This window comes from Astyanax mexicanus, chromosome 10, assembly GCF_023375975.1.
Source record: "Astyanax mexicanus isolate ESR-SI-001 chromosome 10, AstMex3_surface, whole genome shotgun sequence".
In the NCBI taxonomy this organism is placed as follows: Eukaryota; Metazoa; Chordata; class Actinopteri; order Characiformes; family Acestrorhamphidae; genus Astyanax; species Astyanax mexicanus.
In genome coordinates this window covers 14,116,291-14,124,283 of record NC_064417.1, presented here as the reverse complement: position 1 = coordinate 14,124,283, position 7,993 = coordinate 14,116,291, and the positions used below count along the sequence as shown (strand labels likewise).

Sequence of the window (7,993 nt, the reverse complement as noted above, 5' to 3'; positions counted from 1 at the left end):
GCTAAGTGGTTGCTTGGCAGTTGCTAACGTTTTCTTAGTGGTTGTTAAGGTGTTGCTAAGTGGTTGCTAGGCAGTTGCTATCGTTTCTAAAGTGGTTGTTAAGTGGTTGCTAGGCATTTGCTAACGTTTTCCAGGTGGTTGCTAAGTGGTTGCTAACTGGTTGCTAGGCAGTTGCTATAATTTCTAAAGTGGTTGCTAAGTGCTTGCTAGGCAGTTGCTTACGTTTTCCTAATGGTTGTTAAGGTGTTGCTAAGTGGTTGCTAGGCAGTTGCTATCGTTTCTAAAGTGGTTGCTAAGTGGTTGCTAGGCAGTTGCTAACATTTTCCAGGTGGTTGCTAAGCTGTCGCTAAGTGGTTGCTAGGCAGTTGCTTTCATTTCTAAAGTGGTTGCTAAGCTGTTGCTAGGCAGTTTCTAACGTTTTCCTGGTGGTTGCTAAGGTGTTGCTAACTGGTTGCTAGGCAGTTGCTATAAATTCTAAAGTGGTTGCTAAGTGGTTGCTAGGAAGTTGCTAATGTATTCCAGGTGGTTACTAAGTGGTTGCTAGGCAGTTGCTAACGTTTTCCAGGTGGTTGCTAAGGTGTTGCTAAGTGGTTGCTAGGCAGTTGCTAACGTTTTCCAGGTGGTTGCTAAGGTGGTTGCTAAGCAGTTAATAGGTGGTTGCTAAGCCCTGGCTGGGGTGCCGGGGTGTCCAAACTTTTGACTGATAGCTGTTCCATACAGCAGCTCCTCCATACACTCACAGTACTGGAGGAGCAGGGGAGAGAAGGGGTTCCGTGCGCAGAGCTGCTCGTGTGTGAGATGGAACTCTGGGCCCCCCATTCATTTCTATGGGAAAACTTCGTACGACATTTGTACGAAATCCGTACGACGTATCGTTTCGTCAATATTTTCGGAAAGATCTCAAAAAGTTCTATAGGTCATCCGAATTTCAGCTTCATATCTTAAATATTGTGACGTTCACGGCCGTTCAAAATTCTCCTAGTTCATTGTCTATGGGAAAAAGGGCGTACGTTTACGAAGTTTTTACGAAAATCGTACGATGTATCGCTCCAAAAAGCACAAGCACACCCCGCGGCTATAAGTTCTACCATCGTGTGAAGTTTCGTGGTTCTAGCTCGAAAGCTCTAGGAGGAGTAGTTGTTTATAAAACGTGGCGAGAATAATAATAAAAAAAATAAGAAGATTACGAAGAACAATAAGTTGGCTTTTCCAAGCCAACTTAACTAGAAAAGGAAAGTTCGATAACGAACTTTAAGTTGGCTTGGAAAAGCTCGTTAATAACATTGAAAACCGTTTATAAACAGCTAGAAAATTGCTAAAGTTAAAGTTGAAAAAAAACCTAAAGGCTTAAATTAAACAGCCATAATAAAGCGTAATTTCACAATTACCTTAAATTTGTACATAATAATATTACGTAAATTTGCAAATAGTGATTAAAGTGGTATAAAGTCCAGAAAGGCAAAGCAGTTTGGATAAAAGAGCAGTGTCCACAAAAAACTGAGAAAAAGAGGCATACATTTAGAGAGCGAGGGTAGAGAAAGAGAAATGGAAAAAGAGAAGTTGAGTGATAAAGGGAGAGAGAGCAAGAAATAGAGAGAAGTAGAGAGAAAGAAAAATAAACAAATAGAGATGTAGTTTCTAAGTGGTTGCTAGGTGGTTCCTTAAGGGTTGCTAGGTGGTTGCTATGGTGTTGCTATGGTGTCCGTGGTGGTTTAATAGTTTTAATAATTAATAATTATTTAATGACTGCAGTAAAATTATTCTGGGGAATAGGGTATCTGCATTTTAAACTTTGTTTTTAAACCTGAGCCTGTAAAATTTCTATTTTTTTGTCAAGGAGCTACCAATAAGTAGTTAGAGCATTCCAATGTTGAGAGATCATATAACTGATATTAATTTTTTACTTCTTGCATCTTTGGTTCTATCTATTCATGTACATGAACTTTCTAAAAATTACTTTCTAATGTTTAACCTTTTATTATTTTACATTTTCCTTCAGGAAATGCCTATCTAATTTTATTTATGTTTTATATTTTTATTTTTTTATGTATTCTTTGCAAAACGAGTTTAATAATTGAATGCTAAAATAAACTGGTCAAATAAATCACAAACATTTTTGATTAATAGATAAATTTGTCTAAGATGAATTCTCTTTCAACTTTTGCTTGAGTTACTTCTAGCATGAAATAAAATAGAAAAACTTGCAAATATTATAAAAAAGTAATAACATGCATTTAATTTAATTTCAATGCTGAAAAATAAAGAGTTGGTTAGGACCTTCATTAAGTCCAATGATTCCTGATAAATTGACTCTGTGATAACCACATAACGTTGTCACCTCTAGATGGCAGTAAAGCGGTGAGCATTAACACATCATTTTTAATGCTCATTCCTTCTGAAGTGAACTTGATTAGTTAAAACGCTTTTAATGTTACCCCAAATAATTCACTAAACATTTAACTGAAAGTCTCAAACCCCATACATGTATTGTCCTTTAGATATTAATAATAAAGCACAGCGTGGGTTCAGAATTGGTTTATTCTAAATAATTTCATGTAGTGAGTAGGGAAGAAGGGAGCATCGCGTGAACTGGACGCGCCCCACGGACCTGCTGTAGCTGCGCGCGCAGAGGAGCGGCTCTATTGCTCGTTCTGAGGTAAGTACAGTTAACATCACTGTAATCAATATAATGGGAAATATAAGGTGAAAATACAGCTAAAATCCCCACTTTTGTTTTAAACTCTGTTTATTCAGTTAGACAGTCGACTAATAAAGATAAAATACACAAATATATTTATTAATAATGATAAAATATTGTTTTATCTGTGATTAAACTATCCTACCTAGGATAGCTAGCGTTAGCTAGCTAGTTAGTTTAGCTAAGGCTAGCTAGCCTGGCTAACACTACAGGCTGGTCAGAGCTGTGTGTAGTAACACAGAGAGTGAAATATGACCTTTTATCACAACATTTAAACACATTAGCTACTGAACACTAATAAATGTCTGAGATATTAGATTATAAAGCACACTAAGCTGGCTGGCTTATAGGTTATGAACTATAAATGAGAATAGTTTAACTGGTTAACCGGTTTATGGTGTTCTGACTAAATGTCGGTTGTGTGCTGAATTCAGCACAGATATGCTATGCTGGAACCAAACTGCCAAAATTTTAAATAAATATATAAATAAATAAATAACTCAATAAATGTAATATGGTGATTAAAACTGTAAAAATTAATGGTAATAAAATGATTATAATGTTAATTTCCTTACTATTTATATCTATAAGTTTCTTTATTAAAATTGTTTGTTTTTTTCGGTTATTTTTTTTCCTTTATTTATTTTCTAATTTATATATTTCTGCATTAATTTATTTCCTAATTAATGTATTACTTAATTTATTTCCTTATTATTGTATTACTTTATTTATCTCCTAAAATTATTTATTTCTGTTTTTCTTTGTCCTTATATGATAATAAAGGGGCTGTCCAGCAAAGTGGTGCTGTGCTGAAATCTGCACTCCCGCCATGAGACGTATTTGAAGTTTATTTTGTAAAAATGAAGGAATGCCAGCAGTTTATTTTAAGCTTTCAATACAAGAGTGCTTTTCATGGTGGGGTGCCGAACCAGTAAATTAGTGCAATGGTTTATATCTTCCTCTTTATAAACAGTAATAAGGTTACTGCTCTGTTATAGAAAGTGTTGTATTAACAAATGGCTAATAATATAATATAAATAACAGAATTGCATTAGATTTTTTTTTTAAACTGTATTTAAAATAATCTAAAGTTTGTGTAAAGATCATTGCTCAGTATGATACATTAATGGTTGATTATGAATTACTTACACAGATACATACATATTCTAAAGATGGCTTTCTGTTTTGTTTACAGTTGATGCCTTCCTTGACATTTCTTGTGTAAGTAAAACATTTTAATATATTCCAATGATATGTAGTTTGTGGGTTTTCATTAGCACTGTCAAGATTAAGGAATTCATTAGCATTTATTTAAAACTAAATTATTTAGCAAATTTTCTTGTGTCAGAATCTCCAAAAAAGAAAGTTTAAACTTTAAAAATATATTGTATAAAATGTAATTGTAAATGTAAACACTTTAACATGACAATTTTAAACACTACTGTGATTAGCTTGTTGTTAGTGTATTTTCTGTCTAGCCTTATCCTTTTTTTTTAGCATTCAGTTATTACAAAGTTTTTACACTACTGTGCTTAGCTTGTCGTTAGAGTGTATTTGTATTCATATTTTTTTAAGCATTCAGTTAATTGTCCCTGTTCATTCTTTATGAAAACATTTTTATAAATGTAAAATAAGTTTACAAATCATGAATGTAATTTATAGTATCTAAAACATCATTATAAAGTAATCATTTGTGTTTTGTTTTGTGTATAGGTTGTCGAAACATCTTCTATTCTCAAAGTAAGTTGAATATAATTCCTTCAGTCAACCTACATACAATTAGGTTTCACTTGTTGTTACATTAATGTAGTGTAGGGCTGCAGCTATCAATTATTTTAGTAATCGAGTACTCTATTGAAAAATCGATTCGATCAATCGAGTAATTGGATAAAACATAAAATAAGAGATTTCATAAAATGAGAAATTTCACTTAATAATGAATGACCAATTGGTTTATGGGTTAAATTCACAACATTTTCACATTGGAAACACAAATAGAAATAAATAAAACACAAAATAGACATAAATACCACAAGTAATAATTTAATAAATAATAAATTAATAAATTAAGTTAAATTATTTCAACAAAGGTTTTCTTGTAAGTATAAATATAGGGCATTAATCAATAATAAAGGCATAAACATTGGCTTTATATTGTGCATCTTAGCTAAATGACAATAGTTCATGGTCGTGTATTCCGGCCAGAGTAACTTTAGCTCAGCTAACTTTAACATGTATTTATTTATAAATTCCACAGCGCTGAGTTTACTGATTACATAAAGCCTGTATTAAGTCTAGAACGTGTCTCCATTGTAATAAACTAACCACACACATTAGACAGTATTCCTAATAATCCGGACTCCACAGCACTGTCGATCTTTTATTAAGGTACTGTTACTGTAATGTTAATCTCATTAAATTGTTAAGTTAAATTTACCTGCTCACCGCTCTGCCTCCTCCACCTGCTTCCTGTTTGTGTGTGATGTAACGCTAAGTGCGCTATTTCACATTAAATGTCTGCACTGAGTACCGTGCTCTGTGTTTTAAACGTAATTAAACGATTACTCGAGGCACAGAAAATAATCAATATATATTTTTTTAATTTAGTAACTCAAATTACTCGAGTAATCATTTCACCTCTAATGTTGTGTTAACATCAGTAAAAAGGGGATGAAATAAAAAATCATGTAAAGTTATTTATTTAGTGCTAAGGTAATTGTGCAACAGGCCATGGATAATCTTTGATCTGAACAGAGCAGTCCTTTGGATTCAATAATTATCCTAAATATAAATCAGTAAGGTATATATTACCACAGAATGTTAGATCTTTAGCCGATTGAAAGAAGTCTGGTGCTACAAACAGGTGCCAATAATGCAAATCACTTTTTTTGAATCAGAAAATACAAAACAAGACAGGGGGCATAAGTGTACCAAATAAATAAATAAACAGCAATATCGTAAAATGAAGTTGCAAGAAGCTGCAATCACTACAGCACATACAAGCATAATTTCTTGAGTACTCTAGAGTACAGCATGAGTATATATAAATAAAAAAATGTCTATAATCATTTGTGCATTAATGGAGTGTGTGATCCACACAGGCAGAAATCTGTCACATTTGTGTAATTATAATCTAATGATCTGAAGTAGCTGAACATAATGCTAAAGGGCGCTGAGTGGTCCAGCGGTCTAAAGCGCTGCCACTATGAGCTGGAGATCGCAGGTTGGAACCCCCGCTCATGCAGCTTTGCCATCAAGCTGCCGGTGCTCAGAGGGAGCAAAATTGTCTCTGCTCCCTCTGGGGTGGGTAGAAGGTGCTCTCTCCCCATCACACTTAAGGTGGCGCTGGGCAGCACGAGGCGTCTGTGAGCGGATGAATCGGAACCTGGCCGCTGTGCTTTCCTCCGAGCGCGCTAGCTGCTCAGGCAATGATTCATCCGCAGCAGCTCGAAAAAAGGGGTGATTGACTTCACACGTGTCGGAGGAGGCGTGTGCTCGTCCGCATCCTCCAAGGGTCACGGGCATCACCGGTGATGGGGAAGCACAAAGGGGTGGGACATTTGGATAACCAAATTGGGAGAAAATGGGGAAAAATCTGAAATAAAATTATAAAAAAAAGAACTTGCTTAGTATAACTTGCTAATTTTTCTGTTTTCTGTTTTCTACAGGTCCTGCCAGACTTCTCTCTTGCTTTCCATCTGTTTTTCTGTGCCCCCTTAAACTTCATCCCCTGCCTCCTTTCTCTTTTCTGCCTTTTCTATCGGTCACAGACACTGTTCTGTACCAGGCGACCTCAAGGACCAGGTGGTCACAGACACTGTTCTGTACCATCTGTATTAAAGGACCAGGTGGTCACAGACACTGTTCTGTACCATCTGTATTAAAGGACCAGGTGGTCACAGACACTGTTCTGTACCATCTGTATTAAAGGACCCAGGTGGTCACAGACACCGTTCTGTACCATCTGTATTAAAGGACCCAGGTGGTCACAGACACCGTTCTGTACCATCTGTATTAAAGGACCCAGGTGGTCACAGACACCGTTCTGTACCATCTGTATTAAAGGACCCAGGTGGTCACAGACACTGTTCTGTACCATCTGTATACCCAGTGAATAAGGACCCAGGTGGTCACAGACACCGTTCTGTGCCATCTGAAAAACTTCTGAATAAGGACACAGACGGTCACAGACACTGCTCTGTACCCTCTGAATACCCTGTAAGTAAGGAAAAAGACAATCTAAGACACTGTTTTGTACCCTTGGAAAATTGAAAAGAGACACATTTTTTATTCATTCTTGTTATTGTTCTCATTTTATCCTGTGCAGTGTTTTCTTGTGATTTGTTTCAGTTCAGGTGACCTTAAGAATCAAACCATCTGCAGTCAGAGACCTCCTTCATTCTGACCTTATCTACAGTTGAAGACCGTCACACATTCACAACATTCACTGAAGTTGTAGTCATATATTTAATAGCAGTACATATAATATTCCCCCTTTTTTATAGTCTAGAGTATAACTTACTACATACTGTTGTATCTACTTTTCTTCATTTAGTTAATTGCCATTATATTGTTTATTCATTTTTAAGCCAACTGTTAGTCGTATATACTGCATATTGCTTGTGGATTCAGTCATTTTGTTTGGATATACATAATATAAAACATTCAATATATTAAAGAGTGTGTGCATTATTTCTGCTTCTGAATATAAATTTTAAGGTATATTTATTGAATAAGTTGATTTCATAAGAAGGTATTGTTAGAAGGTACTGCTGCTCAATTGAATAAATTGATTTCATAAAAAGGTATTGTTAGAAGGTATTGCTGCTCCATTGAATAAATTGATTTCATAAAAAGGTATTGTTAGAAGATACTGCTGCTCAATTGAATAATTGATTTCATAAAAAGGTATTATTAGAAGGTATTGCTGCTCAATTGAATAAATTGATATCATAAAAAGGTATTAGAAGGTATTGCTGCTCCATTGAATAAATTGATTTCATAAAAAGGTATTGTTAGAAGGTATTGCTGCTCAATTGAATAAATTGATTTCATAAGAAGGTATTATTAGAAGGTATTGCTGCTCAATTGAATACATTGATTTCATAAGAAGGTATTGTTAGAAGTTATTGCTGCATTTAGCAACAGGTGATTTATTGACCTGATCTAATTTCTGCACTTGTGTTTAGTAAGTGTCAGATATAAACATCCATAAGCTAGTGGTTTATCTACATAATATAAGCTAAGGACATCTATTGTTTGAGTGTATAAATTGAGGGAAATTCTATCTTGTTT

At 34.8% G+C, this 7,993-nt stretch overlaps 1 long non-coding RNA gene across 4 annotated transcripts; it reads left to right on the top strand.

Annotated features, from left to right (window-relative positions):
* Nucleotides 1-1,396: 1,396 nt before the first annotated feature.
* LOC111193379 (uncharacterized) lies at nt 1,397-7,376 on the top strand. 4 transcript variants are annotated; one of them, XR_007441067.1, is made up of 5 exons: nt 1,397-2,656; nt 3,894-3,919; nt 4,412-4,438; nt 6,367-6,502; nt 6,726-7,376. It is a non-coding gene; the product is annotated as an uncharacterized LOC111193379 (long non-coding RNA). The 4 variants fall into 4 exon arrangements; XR_007441066.1 differs by having other exon boundaries at nt 1,401-2,656; nt 6,367-6,546; nt 6,771-7,376; XR_007441065.1 differs by having other exon boundaries at nt 1,403-2,656; nt 6,367-6,590; nt 6,771-7,376.
* The last annotated feature ends 617 nt before the right edge of the window (nt 7,377-7,993 follow it).